General features: G+C 42.6%; 2 long non-coding RNA genes across 4 annotated transcripts; one reads left to right on the top strand and one right to left on the bottom strand.

Annotated features, from left to right (window-relative positions):
• The first annotated feature begins 19 nt into the window (after positions 1-19).
• On the top strand, positions 20-7,621 carry LOC143514866 (uncharacterized). 2 transcript variants are annotated; one of them, XR_013130975.1, is made up of 4 exons: positions 20-342; positions 2,897-3,066; positions 6,767-7,248; positions 7,353-7,621. It is a non-coding gene; the product is annotated as an uncharacterized LOC143514866 (long non-coding RNA). The 2 variants fall into 2 exon arrangements; XR_013130974.1 differs by having other exon boundaries at positions 6,767-7,621.
• Positions 3,077-7,483, bottom strand: LOC143514865 (uncharacterized). 2 transcript variants are annotated; one of them, XR_013130973.1, is made up of 4 exons: positions 6,151-7,483; positions 5,268-5,840; positions 3,645-3,763; positions 3,077-3,430 (listed from the first exon to the last, which is right to left on the bottom strand). It is a non-coding gene; the product is annotated as an uncharacterized LOC143514865 (long non-coding RNA). The 2 variants fall into 2 exon arrangements; XR_013130972.1 differs by having other exon boundaries at positions 3,077-3,763.
• Positions 7,622-23,711: the final 16,090 nt, after the last annotated feature.

Here is a 23,711-nt window from a genome sequence, read left to right as displayed (position 1 = left end):
TAACGGGAGGGCAGTCAGAATAACACAGGTACACGGGCATATTAAACACAACGGGGGAAACACAGAGCAAACTTATGAGCAAGACTAAACAGCGAACAGCAAAGCACAAACCAACAGCATGAACAAAGCACAAAACCACAGATAACCAGACTGGGGAATGACCGGGACTTATAACACTGAACTGAAACAAGGGACAGGTGATAACAATAACACAGGGGCGTGGTAACAAATGAGGAATCACGGAGACAAACGAGCAGGGCGGGATAAACAGGCAAGGAACACAGACACGATGGAACCCAGAGTGACAGCTAGGAGAGGGGGCGTAGCCATACGTGACAGAAGGTGAGTATCTTAAGGTTAAAATTTAGTTTATTTAAATATGATATATTTTATTGAACTCTACAGCTTGAGTGAATAAAAGCTAAATAAAAAATAAAGCCTATTGAGACCTGTTTGTTAGCTAGATAGGCTAGCTAATGTTTAGTTAATAGCTGCATTCCAGTGTTCTGGACTGTTTGAGTGCTCTATAGTCATATTCCATTTAGCTAGATTACTATAATATGAAATATTGGACCTGTAAATATATCTGACCAGTAAAATTTAGTCTAGCTTAATAATGTAGTTAGTGTCGCCACTTTAGCTAGCATTGTCACTTATCATTCAGTAAGTAAATTCTTATAAATGAAAAAAAAAATTTCATATAACTTTCATTTTTTTTTTGTATTTGGTCTTTTATTGTATTTACATTTTACAGAATAAACTTTTGATCAAAATATCTTCAGTTATCCAACTTTTGTTAATATTTTTATCTTAAAATAATCATTTTAAGATTTAATCTTAGGGCTGGGTATTGATTCAAATTCCAAGAATCGATCCGATTCCGATTCTGAAGATTAAGAATCGATTTTTTTCTATTTAATCCGATTTAATCGATTCGATTCGATTCAATCCAATTCGGGGTTTAGTGTTATTAAAAATGTATTTGAGCTGTTTCCTAACTGTGTACAGAAGCAACATGTTAAAACTAGTATTATATCGATATTAATCAGCAAATAGTTACTGGTAGTTGGTAGTTACTGATGGCAGGAAGACTGGTGAAAAGGGTAATCATAAATCTACCTTCAAGAAAGGTAATCCAGGACAATAAACAGAGGACATCTTTGAGGTGTCTATATCTGCAACAGTGGACTCCTACTGGGACACTAACCAGTGCATTATTATTATGATTGAAATAATTAAGAATTCACCTAAAAGCTGTTGCTACCAAATGCATTTTTATTTTAAAAGTGCTCACACTAAACTGAAAGTATAAAATGTAAACGTGTATTTTTCTTTAAGAACAGAACTCTCACGTTACGGTCCCCGACCCCTCCGTTTTGGGCGTGTTAACGTCGTCTGCGTCTAATCGTCTACGTCGGTGTATCTCCGTGGGTGTGGGTGCGTCTTGTGATAATCCTCACCTGTGGTACGTCTCGTAATCACGTGGGGTTGATGTGGTTTGTCTATTTAATTTGCGCGCGCGCAGCGTCCTGTGCTCGTCGTTGTTTGAGTCACACATGTTCTATGTAAAGTGTTTTATGTGCGCTGTCTGCGCTTTGGTAAATGTAATAAACGTAATGATTTGGAAAGTGCAAAGGATTCTGTCTCGTCCATCGCCTTGCGCCCAACATTACAAGAACATTTTAAACTTTTTTGAAACTGTAAAAACACTGGGTAAACGCTCAGTGACACGGACTAACTGTAAATAAGTCACCGACACTGGATAAACTGTCCTTCTGTTTTTAGATTTCCGATTTGACTATCGTCGTTACCGGCACTGTCCGACGCCAAGTCGTTTTACAGTTAGTTAGACCGAGCACGCCTGCGTGAATTCAGTGACGAGGCGGGGGTAAAAGTTCACAAAAAAATCGATCTTTGGACGTACGAATCGATAATCAGATCATCATATGCGAATCGATTCTGAATCGGAAAATCAGTTTTTTCAACACAGGCCTATTTAATCTTAATAATTTTAAGCTGGGCTACTATATTATATTATTACGGAGCAACATATTTCAACTAATAATTTTAAAAAGTCATAGTGAAGTTTAAGACATACAACTTGTCATTTTGTAGGTGAATAAAGATACATTAAACTATAAAAACTGTCCCAGCATTGTAAGAGAGGGACAGTATTTACAACATCTGTTACTGACTGATGTACGTTACAGGACACTGCCATCAGTTCATTACTTCAAGCTGAGCACAAATGACAGACCATTGTAGGTTTCTGAAGCCTGTAAATGCTTACATCATTACACATGCACCACAGGTTGTTGCCTTATACTGTTAAGAAGTATATTGTAATAGAGATTTTGCGCTCATTTCAACACGTTCTATCAGTCAGCTATAATTACATTGTCAATCTCACACAGAATCACCTGACTTGGTCAAACCAAAAGTTGCTGTAATTAATATTTAGATGGAGAATCATGTCAGTATATTCATTTTAACATATTGGCACAACATATGTGTATTGTAATAGGTTTATTTGTGTGCATAAATTATTCTACGTCATGTTACTTTAGTGTCATAAGCTGAACCATAAACATCACCCTAGTTATCCCATGCTTTAAAACAATATAAATATTTCCAGGTAATTTAATCTTGCATTACAAATGGAAATGTTTAAGGATCTTCAGATTATATTAAGTCAGTGAATTTGATATTTATGGGAATGCATATCCATTTGGGATTTTGATGGACACAGTTGCATGACACCTCATTTTTTTGTTAGGTGTAAATATAAAATGTTTCATATATTGTATTGTATATATTGCTGACATTAGAATGATAATGTAATAACATTTCAATAAAATAAATGTCCAATTAATCTTATTAAATCACTCTGTTTTAGATGCACCCTTCTATCTGTGATGCTGGTGTACAGCCGAACCTCGAAGAATGCAACACTTGTTGCAGAAAACTGTTTTACTGTCCTCTTTGCCCAACCTTCAAACCAACAACAAAGGGGAAGATCAACAGACATGTGGATGCCCATATGAAGAATGGGATAAAATACAAAAGGTACGCAAAGCTTATCTTTATTTTCAATCATCATCCTGTGACGGGTAGGGTGAGCGAAAATAAATGGAAGCGATCACGCCAAGTCTCAGGGAAAAAGGATGGTTTAATATGTAAAGTGCGCAAATCAAAACCCGTGAACTGATCCGAATTAAGGATATAATAACCAGCGGTCAACTGGTACAAAGACAAGACATATATAGACAAACAAATGACCCTCAGGTGAGACGGATCGCGGGCTCCGCCCACCTGAGGGACGAACACAACACCACACCCACAGGACAAGCTGCTGCTGTAGACGGGGGCGACCAGTAGGGGGCCGCCGTACCGTGACACATCCATGTTCTGTTAAATGTGCATACAGAGCCTATAGAAAGAATTCATATCCTACTGAAATCCTTGCCTTTTGCCACATTATACCAAAATGTACATAAATGTCTAACTTCCCAGATGGTTTTACACATTATAATCTGAAAATTTTTTACATTCGTAAAACACATCTTTTAGATAAATAATCAGCCCCTTAGAGTAAACATTATAAACTTTCTCAGGTTCAACCAATCACCTTCCAAATCACACACCAGGCTAATTGACTCCACTACTAGTAGCACCATCAGAGCCGGCCCTGACCAATGTGGTGCCCTAGGCGAGATTTTGGTTGGTGCCCCCTGTATCATCAATCATCGGGTTGATTGTGTCACTATTAAAGAAACAAATAAAAAGCAAATGACTTAAATATTACCATATAACAAGCAATAAATATAAAGGTGTTGCACAAAAAATATTTTTAAACTATTTTACATAACGTAGTGCAGAGAACAACTTTTAAATATTAATAATAAATAAAAATAAATAAATTAAAAACAACAACTACCACCAGTGCAAATCAGGGCAATTTGCCTACTGCAACATTATTATTTCAAAAGTGCATCCGCAATGAACAGAGGAGTAGTATATATTTATTTTAAGCTAAGCTAATCATAACACCTTCTAGGATTGGGCAGTATGATGACAGTGGCGCTTTTCACTAAGATCATACAGAGGGGAAAAAGCCACAATGACGATTGAGTGTTAGTTGTGAGTCAAGCGAGCTGGTTTCAAAGAAAAACACAACAGCTACAGATTGGCAACATTTTGGATTTGTTTCAAATAAAAATGAGAGACCATTGGAGCACGCCCACACGATTCTAATTCGATAATATGATTGGTTGATAAAACTGCCAATCTATAATAAAAGCTCTCCAAGTAAAAGGGCCTTTCTCTCTTTTACCTAGAAACAACGGTGTGAAATATTCTGATTGGTTGATTTTTTATTTCACCGCTGAGGTTTTTTTCAAGCACAAGTACGAAAAGTGGATTTGAAAGCCGATTTATAGGAAAAATACAAATTATTGGTGAAGCGTTATTAACATTGTTGGGGGCTTTAAACTTCTACCTACCACCTTAGCCCAGCGTGTTCGTTTGATGGGAAGGAGATAGCAGGAACCACCATACCAAAATTATAGCAATAACAAAAAGGCCTTTATTAAAACAGAGATATCTCTGGGGATCTCACATTCTAACATTTTACATCAGAGAGACCCAACAAGTGTTTGAGCATGCCGTCTTTATATATGATTTCTCCGCCCCCAAACGCTTAGATCTTCTTCTATACCTTACATGGTGTTGTTCTTCAAGCATACAATACTTCTCTTTCTTCTCTGCAATCCCAACATGGACATATGATTCCTGTGTATGGACTGATAGGCCGGCAAGAGGCCAACATTCATGAAGATGCTGTAAATTCATATTTCCCCAACGTCGGCACAATCAGGCCTACGCCTTCTGCTTTTTAGATCTCACTCTACAGTGGTTTGCTCAACATCCTCCCCCCAGGGTTCACCGCTCGGACACATCTTAGACAATGGTCACATTTTACTTCTACATTAAACAGTGGTTACATTTTATTTCTGTATGATGTTAAAAGAATACTGCATTATGTTAAAAGAATAATGTTAAAAGAATACTGTATTATGTTAAAAGAATAATGTTAAAAGAATAAACAAAGCATGTGTTAATTGCTAAGCAAAAAACCCCAAATCACAACAACATATATTACATATAATAGATAAAGCATCCTTTTTAAGATCAATTAACCTTCAGAGAAGGCGTTGAAGTCCCTGACGCTTCGCCAATGGTTCAGTGTTTATACCGTATTATATTACCTGTTTTTTGCCGCCTTTCCTCCTCCACGTTTCTCACTTTTCTACCCTGGGCACCAGAGGACTTCTGCCTTTTTGACGTCTTTACAGGGAGATGTCACTCACTCTGTGGTGTACAGAGAAACAGTAACGAGGTGCGCAGAGCGCGCGGGGGAGGGCGGGTTGGCCAGGTTGGCGCGTGGGTGATAGGTGTCGTGTGTTGTTATTATAAGAATTATTAATTTGACTAATATTATTAAACAATGAAATTATGATTATGTGGACTTTGCTTGTTTTCACATTTATTAATTGTTCATTTGTTAAAAAAAAATAAAAAAAAACGCATGCACGCGAGCGCCCCCCTGGACAGCCGGCGCCCCTAGCATTTGCCTATATCGCCTAATGGAAGGGCCGGCCCTGAGCACCATGGTTGGAAAGTTGCTTTCAAGAGTTCTCTGATAGAGTTGTGGAAAGTTAGATGAAGGATACATGTACTGTTCTTAAAGCCAACAGCCAGCTAAACTCATCTCTTCAATGAATCCCCCAAGGAAGAGGCAGGTCTCGTAATAAGCGAGATTTATTGAAAAGAAGGTAAAACTGAAATAAATACAAATACATCAGGTAAGTATAAATAATGTCTAAACATCAGGTATGTATTAAATAATAAGGTATTACAAATATCTACACAGATAGATAGGCCAGGTAGGTAACTAAATGCTACATTTAGCTTAGCTAAAGTACTTTGCACAAGGAATTGCTAACATTAGCAGAGTCATGCATTACTAGCACTTAATAGCTGCTTTACAGTTTCCACATTAATTAACTTATTTCCTCACAAAATAAATAAACCATTTATTTACTCATTAATTCCTCCCTTTTACATGTAAATCAACATAAATATACATACTGGCAATGCCACACCAAAAGAGCAAGATAATTTTTCAGAGGAACTGAGCTGATGTATGTCCTTCCCTTTAAACAACTAAAAGAAAATGGCTATTCCCCTGAACAGCAGTGACATCATACCTTCATTGCTATGTCAAAATAAAAGCCCCTTTCCCAAAATATATTCCCCGTGGAATCACAATACAAAAATATTGAATACGGTTATAATATGCAAATACAGCTGGAAAAGTAAGACATCATTTATTTTTTATTTTCAGGGTATAGTGTGTCTAAATACCTATATGGTGTGAATACTTTCTATAGACACTAGATTATGCCATAACTGAATGGAATGTGTACTGGATAATCTACTGTGGGGGGTGGAGGGGATTGTATACTATTTGAAAGCACTTTCTGCCTCTTAGCTTATGTACACTATTCAAGATCAAGATTTCATAAATAATTTGATAAATAATTTTATGTTCATGTATCACAACCCTAAAATCTCTGACCTATTTCCATAGCCATTGTCTGAATTACATTTCACAAAACACATTTACTGTAATTATTTCTGGTTTTCAAAGATGTTTAATTTTATTCCCATCATGCTTTTAAATGTTTCTTTTTTTATCTTACAGACAAAAATCTGCAGATTGTCATGCCGGACAGAGGGTCATTTTCACTGTCCTTTCTGCCAGAAGACAGTAATACGCCGGATTGATATGGAAAAACACTTGTGTTTGTGTCAGGTGTCTTTGAACACACTACCTTCAGTGACCTCAGTTTCATGTATGCAAACACCTCTTCTAGCGAAGCAACCAGCAGGTACCTCATTTCTCTCCATGCATGCTCACACTTCTACCCATGCCTGCATCTCCTCCAGAGGGACCAGTTTCCACCTTTATCTTCTCCAGCAAGGATCTCTTCTCTGTCTGACCTTCTGCCCTTGCCAACTCTTCCTTCTGCACCTACTCTAGTGCATCCTTCATTTGCATCTCCACTTCAGTCTGTACCTACGTCTTCGCCACCATTGACCGCAGTTAATCCTGTGCCTGTTAGTCAGTGCGTCATATCTGTCTACGTCTGTCTGTGTCTACGCAAGCTTGCAGAAGTTGATCAGGTCAGTGCACTACAGAATTTCTAAACTGAATTGCAATTCCACATAATGTAACAATGGCAACACTGATTTTCACTAAGACTGTACTGATTATTTTCCTGTTGAAGGAGCCAGCAGTTGTAAGGGACCTTTCCACAGCTCTGAAATGGATCAAGCAGAATCGGACACAGTTACGAGGGAATGTGACAATGCCAAGATATTTGAGACAGACTGAGGAAGACCGCAAAGATTCCCTCATTGAGCTTCTGAAGGGAGATGGCCCAGAGACCAAGGAACCATTCATGTTCCAATTTGAATATCAAGATGACATGGAATTGTTTTTGCAAGCATGTGTTGACAAACAGGGTCTCTGTGTCAATGCCATGGTTTTATTAAATGTTTGATACACATTGTATTTTGTCATTTATTTAAAAAGTAAAAAAAAAGAACCTTGATATTATTGATGGTGTGCCTGTTGGGTGGTGAGGGGGTTGCTTGTCGTTTTGTAAATTTAATGGCCTGTTTAATGAAATATACTGCAAAAATACTTGAGGTTATAAAGATGGGTGAGAAAAAAACTGTAAAGATGCACTTGCAGTTTTCCTGCTAATGTGCAAATGTAAGTCTAAAGGAAGAACAGCATATTGCATTTCTGAGTCCGACTTTGGCTTTCGTTTTATTTAGTATTAGGTAGTGTAAGAGTGTCATACAACGGGCTTTTCCATTAACAAATAGCTGCTCAAGATATGCAGATTTCCTGAAAAACAAAATTCATAAATTGGCAATGGTAACAAGGGTGTATATATACGAAAACTACAACTTTTTATTAAACTGTTTTATTGAACAACCGATCAACATTACAGATAGTATACAAAATAATATCAGAGAATCTCTAATAGAGAATAGAATACCCACTTTTTAAAATCATATGGGTTAGTTTGAGCAATTTTCTCAACACAGAATAATATCAAGTGTTTCAGTAACAAATATTAAAGTTTTTAATCATTTTAAACCTTAACATGATCTGGGTGCATCTCCAGCACCAGCTCACCAACCAGTGAGCTCACAGTAGCACTAATACACTAGTGTCTTTACTGCCTAAACCCGTTTACTGTCGAAAAATTGAAATATAGAGGAAAGTTGTTTTTTTTGCAATACGTCCATCTGCTTTCCAAAATTAAATTAATGTCCTGGCCCAGTGGATAGTTAGCTAGCTGTTTTTAATATGTATTTTTAGCCTTGGCTTCCTTTCATCTAGGCTCTGTTAATATCATAGTTATTTAAAAAATATATAAATAAAAAAATGAATCTATACAAGATAAATAGATAAACATAAGCGTGAAGCATAATATTCTTTATGGAAATCTGAATCGTAATTCCATACAAGGACACCCGTTTCCGGTCTCACGTTGGAGTTACGTCACTTCCTGCCCCAACGTGGAGCCACCTCCAGCTGGAGCTTGCCCTACCTGCCGCTTCTGCAGCCAGGTACTCTTGCTTTTGATACGGACTTCGAAACAGTGTTTCAGAACACCGTGATTCAAATGAATCGATTCAGTTAGTTTCCGCGTTTCGAATTTGACATCACTACTCCTTCGCCGCTCTGGCCATTCTCAAGTTTTACAGCCCTATTTGTTAGAAAGCGCAACGAGTAAAACCATCTCCTAGGCAATGGTGGTAATGCAGTCCGAACGGGTCAGGAAAATTGCTGTCACACACTGACAAGCGGCAGATCAACTAGTGAGTGAACCGAAGCTGCCTGGACTTTCCGTGGGTTTTTTTTCCATATTTCCTGTGTGCGTTCTTGAGGGAATGTGAGTGATTTCTACCTTCTTAGTGATGGACAACTAAGTTGCGGTTTGTGTTGAACTGAATTATATTCGCAGGTCGAGTTGACTCGCGTTGCATTGCAGCTAGCCTGAAACAGCGAACCATTGTTGTGTATACAGACATCCCAAGTCTCCCGGAAGCTGCGGGAGTCTCCCGCATTTCGGTAGTGTCTCCCTGATACCCGCGAGTCACATATAATCTCCCGGAATTCAGAACGAGTGACCCACACAAACGGGCACACAGGCGACAGACTTATTTTTCTCTAATCGCGAGTGGGAAGGAGAGAGAGGGGGTTCTGATTGGCCTGTTCTCCACTCAACAACTTACTTATATTCGCCACGTTTAATGTTTAAACGTAATTGCTGGATAAGTGGCCTGTATGGCAGTTATTTACTAATGTTTAAACGTAATTGCTGAATAAGCGGCCCGTATGGCAGTTATTTACTAATGTTTAAACGTAATTGCTGGATAAGATTCTGATTATAACTTCTAATACATTGCACTGTTTCTGTATATTTTCAGACCACACATCACACACGTTACAACACATACACACACACACACACACCCACGCACTTCCACACACGTTACAATTGATGTCAAGAACAATATCTATTAAAGGAAAAAAGGGAGATCTCTCTGTCTCAGTGTGTTGATTCTTTAACTGGAATCAGAGTCCTTGATTCACCGCCTCAGCCAGCAATCCTTCCCTTTGAGTTTTTGCCCCGTATCTCATACATTGGTCCTTCGAGCCGGATTGAGTGCAACCTAAGAGGAGGTTCATGGACGACGCAGCATTAGGCAACGCAGAGCCCCGAAGACGTCCACAGAGAGAACATCACCTACCTGCTTACCTGGATGACTACCAAGTTGGATTCCAACCCCCTGTGCACATGAACCTACCGACTGCTGTTTCCCGCTCTAGCAGCCACCACAGCAGTCACCACAGCAGGTCATCCAACAGAAGTTCATTCACTCATAGCAGACCTAGTAGGCATACATGTTACTCAGTTGGTACGTATCCCACTCAGGGTCTCTCTACTGCCCAAGCTGCAATCCTGGAAGAGAAAATAAAGCAGTTGGAGCTAGAAGATATACATCGTATGATCGAGTATGAAACTCAAGCCGACAGAGTGTGAAATGCTGGATGACCAAGCCAAGGAAGTACAGCGACTCCAAGATGAAGCTATCAAAGCCAGAGAAGCACTCACCAAGCGACTAGAGAGAGCGACGCCTGAAAAGAGCTGAACAGGACCTTGAGATGGCTAAGCTTCGTTCTTCTATGCTTTCCAGTAACTGGGCACCTACACATTCATCATCTGCCCACTCTGATGTGTCAGACCCTTTCCTGGGCTTACCAACGTCAGTGTCGGTAAGACAGGTCGACGAACGTCCAACCACCTCTCCGCTGCGGTCAACCCAGTTACTTCCACCACCTGCTCCTGTTGTGTGTCCAACCACTCCTTCCCCACAAGTGATGCCACAAGTCACTCCAATCTCCATGGCACGTCCTGCTGGACCACCGCAGCCACAACCTGCGGCCACCATAACGAGACCAACTACTCTGACAAATTTAACAGCGCAGCCCCAGGGTCCAGTATCCATGGCAGCTATGTCAGTGGGATTACAGTCTGGTCCAGTGGTAACATCAGCTTCTACGGCAGAACCTGTGCTACACCCCTCAGTGCATGTCATCACTTCAGCACCTGTGACCCATCCTGCACCTCAAGAGGTATCATCCTTTGAGTCAAAACGTCCTAGTGATCTAGCGCCGGCAACAAGTTTGCACTCCAACCTACAATTTCTCACTAACCAAGTAGAGCATCAGTTTTCAGCAGTGTACCAACCAGCCATGGCACCACTTAACGCTGCTCAACATACCAACCATGGAGCTCCACTGCCTTTCCCGACTCACCATGGGAACCAGCCTGTGCCAGTTCTCTCCGCTCCCTACCCTGGCTACACGCCACTACCCGGAGTAGAGTTACTCATAGCCTCAGCTCTTGGAATCCCTCGGCCTTCCCTTCCAGTGTTCGAGAGTGGTCGGGAGAGTGATTTTGCATTGCTTAAGCTTGCACTAGACAATGTACTGGGAGGCAGCCTTCACCTCAGTGAGCAATATAAATATCAAGTGTTGATAGGACACATCAAACTACCAACCGCGCTGCAGCTGGCTAAGGCTTATATGTATGACCCGGCACCGTACACTAGTGCGCTACAGGCTCTATAAGATAAATACGGGCAACCACGACAGTTGATCCAAAGTGAGCTAGGTGCCATCCTCAATGTGCCTGCTCTAAAGATTGGTGACGCTGAGGCCTTTAACTCATTCGCCTTATCAGTCCAGTCCTTGGTAGGCATGTTAAAGACACTTAAAGGACAGAATGGATACGAACTCCACTGTGGTTCCCACGTTGATCGTCTGCTCAGTAAGATGCCTCCTACTTACCGTGATGGCTTTGTTGAGCATTGCCTGCGATATGGTGTTCTGCAGACTGGTACCAACAGCACCTACACCCTTCTGGACTTAGCTACCTGGCTCCAGACAAAGTCACAAGCAAAGCGTATATCCAGTAGAGCGGCAGCACTGTATCAGACAAATACCCCCCGACCAGCTAGGAAGGATCAGCGAATTGCTCAACCTAAAGAGAAGCCAGGAACTGCATGCTTCAATGTAACTGACAGGGCACCAAGGGGGGAGACATCTTCGGCAGAGCTTACGCGGATGAAGGCCAAACCCAAGCTGAAACCTTTCTGTCCATACTGTGACAGTCAGGACCACTACCTTAATTCCTGTAAAGAATTCAAGAAGTTGACCACTGATCAAATCTTAAAGTGGCTCCTGGATGGTAAATGGTGTCGAAAATGTGGACGCAATCACCCAGAGGACCGGTGCACACTCAAGCGCCCCTGTAAAACCTGCAAGGAGACGCACCTCACTATCTTGCATGAGTCAGTCCAGGAAACTAAATGGAAGGTGTACACAGTCTACTTCCCACAAAGGTGTACCTTGATCGGCCCAACAGGTTTCAAAGAGTAATGCTGAAGGTGGTCAAGGTCCTCCTTCATAACGGTGACCAAAAGATGGAGACTTACGCAGTACTCGATGACTGGTCCGAAAGGAATATCGTCCTTCCTCAGGTGGTGCAACAGCTCAACCTCGTCAGCCATCCAGAGACTCTACCTTTGCAGACTGTGCACCAGAGCGTTAAGCAACTTAATGGCGCATCAGTCTCCTTGGAAGTGTCATCACCACTGCGACCATACAAGAAGCACCTGATATCCCACGCCTTCACTGCTGAAGGGTTGGCTCTTGCTGAACACACTTATCCAGTCGGTGTGCTGCAGCAGAAATACAAACATCTCAGGGACCTTCCCTTATGCCCGGTGAACCACGTACAACCACGGCTCCTAATTGGGTCTGATATGCCCCACCTGATCACTCCGGTCCAATCAGTACATGCAGGCGGACCTGTCGCTATTTGCACTAGGCTGGATTGGTCTCTTCAAGGGCCAGTCGATACTGTTTATCTCTCACCTGGGGTCTAACAATGCCTGCACATCACCACAGCCTCAGCTTCCAGCGAGCTTCTCAGGAATGTGGAACGCCTTTGGCAAATGGACACCTTGCCCTACAGTGAAAAAGGTTGTCACTCGTTCAAAGGAAGACCAACACGCTCTTACTATGCTCCAGACAGCCACCACTAGAGTGATAGTAGCTGATGTTCTGCGCTACGCCGCTCCCCTTCTTCGCCGTACGACAGACATGGTTCTCTGGGCTCCTGCCGAAGCAGTACTTCCCAGGCTTCGCAGCATAGAGCGGAAGCTGGCTAAGAACCCTACACAAGCTAAGTCACACTGTGCTGAGATCCAGAAACTGGAGGCATCAGGCTATGTGGCAAAGGTCTCACCAGAAGAAGCCAGTCAGTCACCAGAGTCGTGGTTTATACCACACCACATGGTCCATCACAATAGAAAGGACAGGGTCGTTTTCGACTGCTCCTTCCAATACCGGGGGCAGTCGCTGAATGAGCTCCTGTTGCCTGGACCAACCCTAGGGCCTTCACTACTAGGTGTCCTCCTGAGATTCCGTCAGTACTCGGCAGTGGTGGACAGTAACGAAGTAAATGTAATTCGTTACTGTACTTAAGTAACATTTCCATGTATCTGTACTTTACTCAAGTACTTTTATTTGGTAAGACTTTATACTTTTACTTCACTACATTTCAAAGCGAAACTTTTTACTTTTCACTTCGTTACATTTACAGAAACATCTCGTTCCTTTTCTATTTTTAAATCAACGCTTAATAAAAGAGTATAACCAATCAGCGCTCAGTAAGAGATTAAGATTTGTACGCTAATTGGCTGAGGATCTGACGTGGCTGCAACAGATGGCTTTCCCCAACACCCCTGGCTTTTTATTTAGCCCAATTGTTTTAATTCCTCGAAAAGAAAAATGATTCGTATTCCTTCAAGTGTCTCCTCTGCATTCCGAACAACACATCGCTGTCATCATTTATTAACTCGCCGTCAAACTTGAAAAAACACATCGAGGTAAGTTCGCCATTAGATGAGTACTACCAACAGGGTGGTTTATATACCCCTGTTAAATATATCACATCGAAATACACTACATTTAACACGTGCTTTTATTCAAGGCAATGTGCTAGTACCATTGGCTAGTACCCAAATTGCAATCTGTGGAGATGCTAAGCGCCAGTTTAACACAGGAGACTCCCACATCAAACGTTAAAGCCAGGGACACATACACGCGACTTTGGCCAAGCGAAGCGAACTTCGCAATTCATTCCTATGAGGGAGGCGAAGGCACGCAAATATGAGCGAAGCGAAGCAAAATTATTTAAATTATTATTATTATATTAATTATTTACGCAATAATACACTCGAGGTTCGTGCTATAACGTGTAATATTGGCACTGCAGTGCTGCGGTCGTAGGCTGAGTGCCGTAGATCAGCACAGTGCCAATATTACACGTTATAGCACGAACCTCGAGTGTATTATTGCGATTATACCACAGTTCCATTATCGCTGTTTATTGAAAGATTTTGAGTTAAAGAGGACGAGAAAATACGACCTGTTCGGTTAAAAACACTCCGCCAGTTAAAATAGTTCCATTCAATGGCTCACTGCTAAACTTGCACAACACTGGAACAGCCTTACCCAATAAATATTATAGAGGTAAATATACACAAAAACAACTGTTGATGAAGTTGTATTTATTAAAAATAAAGTACAACAATTATTGACCATCCACGGCTGATTGGAGGTTCGTTCAGGTATCTGTTCAGTCCAGCTCTTAAACCAACGAAGCTGCTGATGCCATATAACTCTCCCTTCACGTGTCTGACGGATCCAAAAACGTCGTAAAAGCTGATTCATTTCATTTTTGTTGATAATACTAAAATCGACTGCAATGTCGTTGCTCTTTAACCAGGATGTAAATACATTAATATCCCAGGACGTTTGTTTTACGGTATTAACTTCGTTTCTCTGCATTTCCAGCTCATCCAAATCATTGTTTGTAAGCGTGACACACCTTGGCTCATTGGAGGAATCAGGCTGGTCATTTATAGCTTCATCCTCCAGTTTCAGATCGAAACAAATGCTTTCGAAGCCAATAGATTTAACGAACTCCCTGTAATTCATTTTGATAATGTTGCTGCTTGTTTGTAGTTGCGCTGTTTGGCTTGTAAACGCTGCTTCGTTGCTAGGTTACCTGTATGTGGCGGAGTAATACATGGAGAGCTTATAGTTACAGTGCTATAACGTGTAATATTGGCACTCCTAGATCGCCTCTCAGCCAATCACATTGTAGGGTCGGAACTAATAATTATTATTAATTATTTGGCCAAGTTTAATATTATGAGTTCAGTTGGTTGGGCTGCACACAGTTCTAGTTCTAGGTGCTAAGCTTCCCTGTCCCGCCATGTGGTGGACAACGTATAACCTCTTCATATACTGTATCGCCTCTTCAAAACTTAGGTAATGCTTCATCAAATGTAATGTTTATAGTGAATGATTTATCAGTTGTGTTTTTGTTGTTTTTCATCAGTTGTGATGGTGTTTGTTATTTGTTATTAATTTTTTGACAACCGAAATGAATGAAAAATAAAATAATGAAACTTGAATGAATGCTTTTTTTGTTGTTGCTTCAAAAGCACTTGGTCTTAAATATAATATAGTTTTGAGTATTTTGTGTTTGCTAGGCAAATGTAAGGCACTGTTTCGTTGTTCACTTGTTGATCGAGTAGGCCTAGGGGTTTTGATATGACGCTAAGAAAAAAAAAGTTTTTACTTTTACTTTTAATACTTAAGTATTTTTGAAGGCAGATACTTTTGTACTTTTACTCAAGTAAAAAATTGAGGTGAATACTTTTACTTTTACTTAAGTAATATTCAATGCAAGGTAACTGTACTTTTACTCAAGTACATAATTGCTGTACCTCGTCCACCACTGGTACTCGGTCGCTGTGAGCAGAGACATAAAGGCGATGTTCCATGAGATCCGTTTGCAGCCCATTGACACACCAGTGCTGAGGTTCATCTGGAGGCACATGCAGAGGGAAGACGAGCCAACCAGTGGTTTGAGAGCCAGCTACTTCCCCGAGTAAGGTCTGGCCGTATATCTCACCTCTGACGCTCATTTGTGGGACCAGAGACCATATATATAATGGACGGTATCACCGTTGGCTGTGTTCGAAATAGCCTACTACATACTACTGGCGTACTGATCGAGCACCAAATCAGTATTCCGTATGCAGTATGTGACCAAAATGAAATTTTCCAGTACGCGAAACATACCCGGATGACTTACTACTTCCGCAAAATATTCCAGTACGCGAACAGAGCTGTCTTCGTGGTGTACTGCATCCCATCATGCAACGCTACGTTCACGTGACCCCTTAGTATGCTTTGCTTTTGTCGCATACTGCAAACTGTACTGCATACTACTACGAGGACCAGTATGCAGTATCCAGTATATACTGAGTCCAGTATGCAGTATCCAGTATGTCGTAGTCTATTTCAAATAGAGGGAAAACGCATGTTTAGTGTCGTGGAAATTTCCTAATAAATGGATGAGGACTCAGACGTGGTTAAATGATTAATTTGTTACAAAAATATAAATATATATAAATAGGACAAAGACAGATACAAGACAGACACAGACATGAGAGTCTCATTCAAGCATGACAACTCTGAAGGCAGGGGGGCGCTCCCCCTGCTTATATACAACTTTAAACACAATTCAGCAGTTCTAACAGCAGGTTATCTTTAGCACAGCATGTTCCAAAACATAAGCGTCCAGCAGGCTACTTTGTCTCACATGTGTGTATCTCCTAATATGGACTTCCATAGAGTTAGCGGAAGCAACTGATGTATCAGTTGAACACAGAGAATGCTAAATGACCTAAGACTAGTAGCCTAGTGACTACCAGTTAACAGAGTGTTCTTACCCTCAGCACTCTCCCTGACCTGGGTCACGTATAGCACACATGCATAATATGAACGAAACATGGTTACACTGAATCACACTACTTCATTATTGTAGTCCTTCTGCTTAGTCAGAATGGACATGTCCAAAATCATAAAGTTCATAATGATCTCTTATAATAACTAAACATGATCTAATCAATGATAATTAGTCAATAATCAATAATTTCTCTCACACTTCCCCCCTTTGATTCTGTGTAATCATTAAAAAGGAGAGAATAAATCATTAATTTCATCATAGAATATCAACTTAAAACAGGCCCTGGAGTCAGTTAAGCTGCTCAGGGCCATCGGGCACAACCCAGCCAGTCGCCAGGTCGTCTCAGACGTCTCCTTTAAACAGACGTCCCAAGGAGTCTGCTATCTCAGGCTCCTTTAAGTCGTCGTGCAAGGCCATCTGAAAATGCTGACGCATAAGGCCAGTAAGCCACGACAAACAGCAAGACATAATACAAGGCACTAAACACAACAACAGCTAAATGATTATTACAATTGGTAAAATCATAGTCAGCATCCAATGTCCCCATGGGCCTAGACATGAAGTGATCCACCCAAACCAGGTTCTTGAACCTCGGCCTTCATGTGATCAATTAAATCAGTAATATTATCATAGTAATCTGGATTGCTGAAACAACATGAAACATTAATTTTCTTACACACACCTCCTTCCTTTGCAAGGAGGAGATCTAAAGCTAATCTATTCTGAACCTATACTTGTCTAATTTCTTTCACTTCTTTGTTTAATAGGTCCAGGGCAATCTCAGTACGAGAAGCCAAAGTCAGAACTTGCCATACAAGTCCATTGATCTTATTCATTGTTACTGCAGTTCCTCCTCTGAGGAACACTGACCCCCGTTGTATGATCTCTCAGGTAGAGCAGAGTAGGTTTTCTCTCTGCATGCCCACATCGTCGCCCAATCTGTTACTGGGTTCACGATGCCATGACAGGAGGTGAAACTCCATTTTGCAGAGGAGTTATTTAGTTTAATGGTGCATGTTGATCCGTCTCTGGCTGTTGCTACCAGATCAACCTGGCACTTGGTGTGCTCTATCCAAAGATGGCCTCCAAGGCCCCCTCTGAGCATAGACACCACTCTCCCTCAACAGGGGTGGTGTCAAATGTCATGTTGCGAATGCCGGCTCGTGACACCTCGTCATTTGAGTCGCAGTCGTTTACTTCCTATGATCCATACTTGCAACATCATCACCTACCCAATCAGGAGCCTTACCACTGTGAATGATGGTGTGAGACATGTTGTAGAATTGACCTGTTAACCTATCAATCTGGCATATGGGTCTGTTAATTAACATTGTAGCCATTTCATAAGTGATTGGTGTTGGTGTTCACGCCATGTGGAAAGGATGGCAAACCAGACAGGGCTGGTTTGGTTTCACTGCAGTAGCAGTGACATTGGACATTACACATGCTTTCTTTCCCTCACACCTCTCCTCCGGTGTGGGGGAGATGACAGTTGCCCCTCCTGTTGAGAAAAGCATCATGTAAAAAACAACAGCATAACATTCATTCTGGCGGCTGCTCTGGAGCTCTTTTGCAGTGGGTGTGGTGTGTCCACGTGGCTCGGCCGCTGGTCTTCACAGCTGTGTTGGTTGTTAGCAGCACGTGGATCTCTGATCAGCAGAGATCTGATTAAGGGTGTGTCTTCTCTGTTACTGTGATCTGTTAGCATCATTTGTGTGTTTGGAGCCTGCAAAACTGTGTTGGGCTGTGGAGTCTGTGAAGGCATTGCCTTTTGCTACTGTGTCGCCTGTTCTGGTGTGTGCGGCACATTTGATGATTGCAGTTGTGAGATTAGTTGGTGCTTTATCTTTGACCTTGAGCTGGTAAGGAATGGTGAGCTCAGCTGCTTGGGCAGAATAATGTGGCAGGGGTGTTATTGTTTACAAAACCTTTTTTTTTTCCTTTAAAATTCGAAAAACAGCATGTTTGACCCAAAGGGCGAGTTGAGCGTACCCCACTATATCTCTGAATGCTACCAGTGCCCGCACCCCGGCTGCCCCGGGGTCTAGTTTTCCTGAAAAGTAGGCTACTGGCCTCTGTCTGTCACTGTGGGCTTGAGTCAAAACACTGGTCCTTTAACGTCAACACTCCCCACACACATACGAACACTGAACACACACATCAATTCTGAACTTTTATTTCAGAATTCAAAACTGTTCTTAAGACTCATTTGTTCAAACGGGCTTATTCTCTTTAACAAATGTTATTTTTATCTCTGTTTGTTGTGTCAGAATTTCAATACATACTACGTCATGACCCAGGAAGTGCACTTTTTTCAGCAATATTGCAATTTTGCTTAGGAACCTTGTGGCCTTCCCTTGCTAGGTGATGTAGCAATGCCACTATGGCCCTCTTTGCATACTTTTCATGTGTTTACACAGAGTATCAGAACATCTACGTAGTGCAACAGTGCAATGCCCTCTGGAAGTTTCAGAGAGGCCAGACTGTCTCGCAGCGCTGCATTGTAAATGGTGAGTGATGTGTATGTTTTTTTACTTCAAAGGAAAATGCCAACCAGTACTGGCTATCTGGATGCACTGAAAATGCATTTGCTAGGACCACTACACTGAACCACTGGCTATCTGGGGGAATCTGGGAAAGAATATTGTGAGGATTTGGCACTTTTGGGGCTCTAACGTGTACTGCTGCATTGACAGCCAGCAAATCCTGCACAAATCGCCATTCTTCCCGCCCTGGTTTCTTAACTGGAAAAATTGGAGTGCGCACGGGTGAGTTAGGGCACAGTACGATCACTCCAGCTTGCCTAAGTGATTGGAAAAACTGGCCTAATTTCCTTTGAGCGCCTCAGGCTTCAAAGGGTATTGATGTTGTCTTGGCCTATAGTCAGATTTTGGGGTGATGTGTATGGGCTCACACCCCCTGCATGAGCCCCAACATCGCTCTTACCTTGTGCCCATAATGCTGCAGGAACAGTTCTGAGTTCCTCTTCCTCTCATTTTTTTTTTTTCTTTCCTGAGAGGGTAAGGGAGGCGGCTAAAAAAATACCAAGGGGGTTATTCAGTTCCACTCCCTGCCTGCAGGGGAGCCAGCACGGCGCCGGCTGCATCCACGCCCTCCTGCTAGAGCTAAACATGGTGTTCCTGCCAGGAACTCTCTCCCAATCGGTAATGTCAGACATCTCTGTCATCCATTCACCGATGTCCTGCCATTGAGGCTCCTCGCACACGTTTGCTAGTGACACGTGTGGTTTAGATCGAGGAAATGAGAACAGGTCTTCCTGTTCTAATGTGGTTTGCACCATTGCCGCAGCCCACACGCAATCCCACACAATAGCAGTGACAACCAAACAATCATGTTTTCCAACCTTAAATTTATCCTCAAAACCTCTATCGGGGCCCTCACTCACATGCAGCGTGCAGTGCAGTGACCCCTACGGTCTCAACATCAAATCACCTGGCAACAAACTACACACTTCAAACATGAAGTGTTCCCAACACTCTCCTCCTGCACTCTGCAGCTCATAAGCATACAGTGGAACTCCTGCTGATAACTGAACCCCAACACAGCTAACTCCCACTGCACAAACAACCCCTCAGGCCTGCTACTCAGGCCCAATTTACACATTAAGTCACAACCCATAGCAGTTAAATTAAATTAAATTAAAAATTCATGTTCAAATGTATTATTTCATTTACATCGGAGAGGCTTTTTTTTTTTTTTTTTTTCGAATGGGTGGCACCACTATAAACCAAAAACTTTTATTTTAGTGCAGTTTACAGACAGTGTTATTTTAGGCAGGCCCTCCGGCCCTACACTAATCTTCTGCAAGCATTGATAAATTAAATGATAATTTAAACCAGTTACTTTCCTTTTGTTGTCTTCCAGTGGTCCTGTACCGTCCAGCCTCTCCGCTGCCCGTCAATCTCTGAAAGTTCTGTTTCTCTGCTCAGCATTTTCTTCATTTTCAGGACAATCTCTTGCAAAGTGTCCTAGTTTTCCACAGTTGTAATATTCACCACCTCTCCTTTGGGGTAACTCTCTCGTCCCCATCCACCTCGTCTTCTTCCTCTGCCTCTGACGTGGCCCCTCCCGCGTTCTCTGGGAGTTCTCTGCACCATGGTCTCAGCTTGCTTCTGGATTTTCTTGTTCACTCTCCATGCCAGCTGTGCCTCGTGATGCTTGGCATGATCTTCTATGGTTTTCAGGGTGGCGTTGTTGTACCCGATGCATTGGGCTCTGATGAGGTCACTGATGTCTTTTCTCATGCTTACCAGGAAGCTGTTTCTCAGGTGGGCTTCCCATGGGCTGGCCTCCGCCGGCCTCCGCTCGTTGTGCTGGTGCTACAAGACCGCTGTGGTCGGTGTGAACTCTGGTCAGTCTCATGAGGAAGTCGCTGACAGGTTCTCCGTCTTCTTGTTTACATGCAGCTATTTTGGACGTGTTGATAGTGGCTGGGTGTGCAGCCTCCAGCCTTGTGACCAGGTGTCCTACAATCTCTCTGTAGGGCCTGTTTGGATCCTCCTGTCCAGCTGCTGTTCCCACTCAGTGTTGTGGAGTCGGACGTCTCCCGGTGTCCGGTCTCGGTCTATCTTGTTTGACTGGATGACAAGACTGAACAAAATCTGTTAGTTCTTCGCCGAAGCGCTTACCTCCCATCTCTGTCGGTTTACCCAGGCCCACCGCCGCCTTCATGATGTCATCTCCTGTCCAGTGACGGTGGACCATGATGTCTCCTTCAGGGCCTGTGACCTCGACCATTGGGAAGGTTGTTGCGCACCCTGGGGTGGTCAGTTCAAGCATCACCTGACCCTTTCTTTCTGTGGCACTGCTTCTTGTGTGTGCTGCCACGGGTGAAGCTGGCGGCGGGGGTGGTGGTGGCTGCGCACGCGGCGGTGGTGGCGTTGGGGAGGTGGCGCTTCTCATCGTCCGGCTGGCGCATTCCATCGCCTGGCGGGCACACTCCATCACCTGGCGGGCACACTCCATCGCCTGGCGGACGTCATCATACGGGACTAGTGGCCCTGGGTGCAGCGGCAGCTGTTGGGCTGGTGGGAGTGAAGGAGGCAGAGGTTGTGATACCGGAACTGATGGCACTGGAGCTCGCAGTGCAGGTGTGGCAGACAGAGTTTGCTGTTGTGGTGGCGCCAGAGCTGGTGGCGCTGGAACTGGCGGTGGAGGTGCGGGAGGCAGGGGTAGCAGCTGTGGGTGCACCTGAGCGTGGCGCAATTGCTGAGCCGGGTTGGCTGGCGCAGATCTCGGTGGGGCAGCATCGAGGTCTGGTCGGCTACAACAACATACTGAGAGACTTTGTTAGTAAACTTTTTAATCCCTACCTGTCGTGCTTGCCTTTTCTCGGCTTCTTCAAGCCAACATTTAGCTTTTTCTTCCATATCTGCTTTATGTTTAACAAAATACTTGCGAGTTTTTCTCTATCTGCGACCTTGGGCTCTGTTTTTATTCTCTCAACTAGTCGGCGCAGATAGTTCACACTTTTTTTTTTTTTTTTTGTGAGGGGTCCAAAAAAAAAAACCCAAATCAATTAAACACGTCAGAAAAAGTCCTCAAATTTAGATCCGCTACTGCATACCAACGTAACAAACAGTTCCACCCGCCCCTATCGGATATCTCTGCCGCTCCGGAGCTAGCCAACACCGTATTACGTCTAATCAGTGCGCTTCTGCCCAGCTGGATCTCTGGCCAGACTGACGGGCGCTAGGCTAAGTCCTATCTCGCGTGGTCGATATCGCAGTATCCCCACCTTATAGACTTTATATTCTCAGGCGATACCTCTCTTTATCCCTGTAGGCGATACCTCTCTGTATCCCTGTAGGCGATATCTCACTATATCCCTATCGTATAACAGAGATCATCCGGCGGGCAGACACTGGCGGATATTTAACACTTAAAAACAAAAAAATTCCTAGAATTTTATAAACTGAAAATTCCCACTCACTGCAGTTTGTTTGATCGGGCGGAGAACACCACCGGAGACTGGCGGTGACATCACTCCCTGGATAGGTACTTTCCCTTTGCTCGTGGGGTTCCCACTTTGCCCAGCCCAGCCAGGGATCTCATCCCCCGGGGAGCGTCCTCGAAGATCAGTCACCGCCTTTCCGGGGTGCCTCTCGCCGATCCTGTTCGTGACGCCAAATTGTCGTGGAAATTTCCTAATAAATGGATGAGGACTCAGACGTGGTTAAATGATTAATTTGTTACAAAAATATAAATATATATAAATAGGACAAAGACAGATACAAGACAGACACAGACATGAGAGTCTCATTCAAGCATGACAACTCTGAAGGCAGGGGGGCGCTCCCCCTGCTTATATACAACTTTAAACACAATTCAGCAGTTCTAACAGCAGGTTATCTTTAGCACAGCATGTTCCAAAACATAAGCGTCCAGCAGGCTACTTTGTCTCACATGTGTGTATCTCCTAATATGGACTTCCATAGAGTTAGCGGAAGCAACTGATGTATCAGTTGAACACAGAGAATGCTAAATGACCCAAGACTAGTAGCCTAGTGACTACCAGTTAACAGAGTGTTCTTACCCTCAGCACTCTCCCTGACCTGGGTCACGTATAGCACACATGCATAATATGAACGAAACATGGTTACACTGAATCACACTACTTCATTATTGTAGTCCTTCTGCTTAGTCAGAATGGACATGTCCAAAATCATAAAGTTCATAATGATCTCTTATAATAACTAAACATGATCTAATCAATGATAATTAGTCAATAATCAATAATTTCTCTCACATTAGGAAAACGCTGTCACATAGTGAGTCTGTGCATGTCTTTTTTTGTTTACATTCGCTCAGCTTGTTCAGCATGGACAGCTCCTTGATTGTTTTTGTTGTCTCTGCAATTAGCGGATTATTAACATGTTTACATTTTAATTTAATGTTACTTTCCCATTACATAACACAGCGGAGGCGCCTAAATGCGCTGTGTTCAGTTTTTTCGAATCCTCCTACCCGAAGGTACAAACCTTATCGTGTACGGCGATTCTGGAGAAGACAAATAAATAAAGATAAAGGAACTCGTATCACTTTTCATTTTCGTTTTAGACATTCTTCACAGGTGCACTGGAGTTGTTCAGCAATACATTAGTTTTCTTCTTCAAGTGTTTTGATGTCATTCTGTGGGAAGTA

This window comes from Brachyhypopomus gauderio, chromosome 5, assembly GCF_052324685.1.
Source record: "Brachyhypopomus gauderio isolate BG-103 chromosome 5, BGAUD_0.2, whole genome shotgun sequence".
In the NCBI taxonomy this organism is placed as follows: Eukaryota; Metazoa; Chordata; class Actinopteri; order Gymnotiformes; family Hypopomidae; genus Brachyhypopomus; species Brachyhypopomus gauderio.
This window is presented reverse-complemented; position numbering and strand designations above follow the sequence as displayed.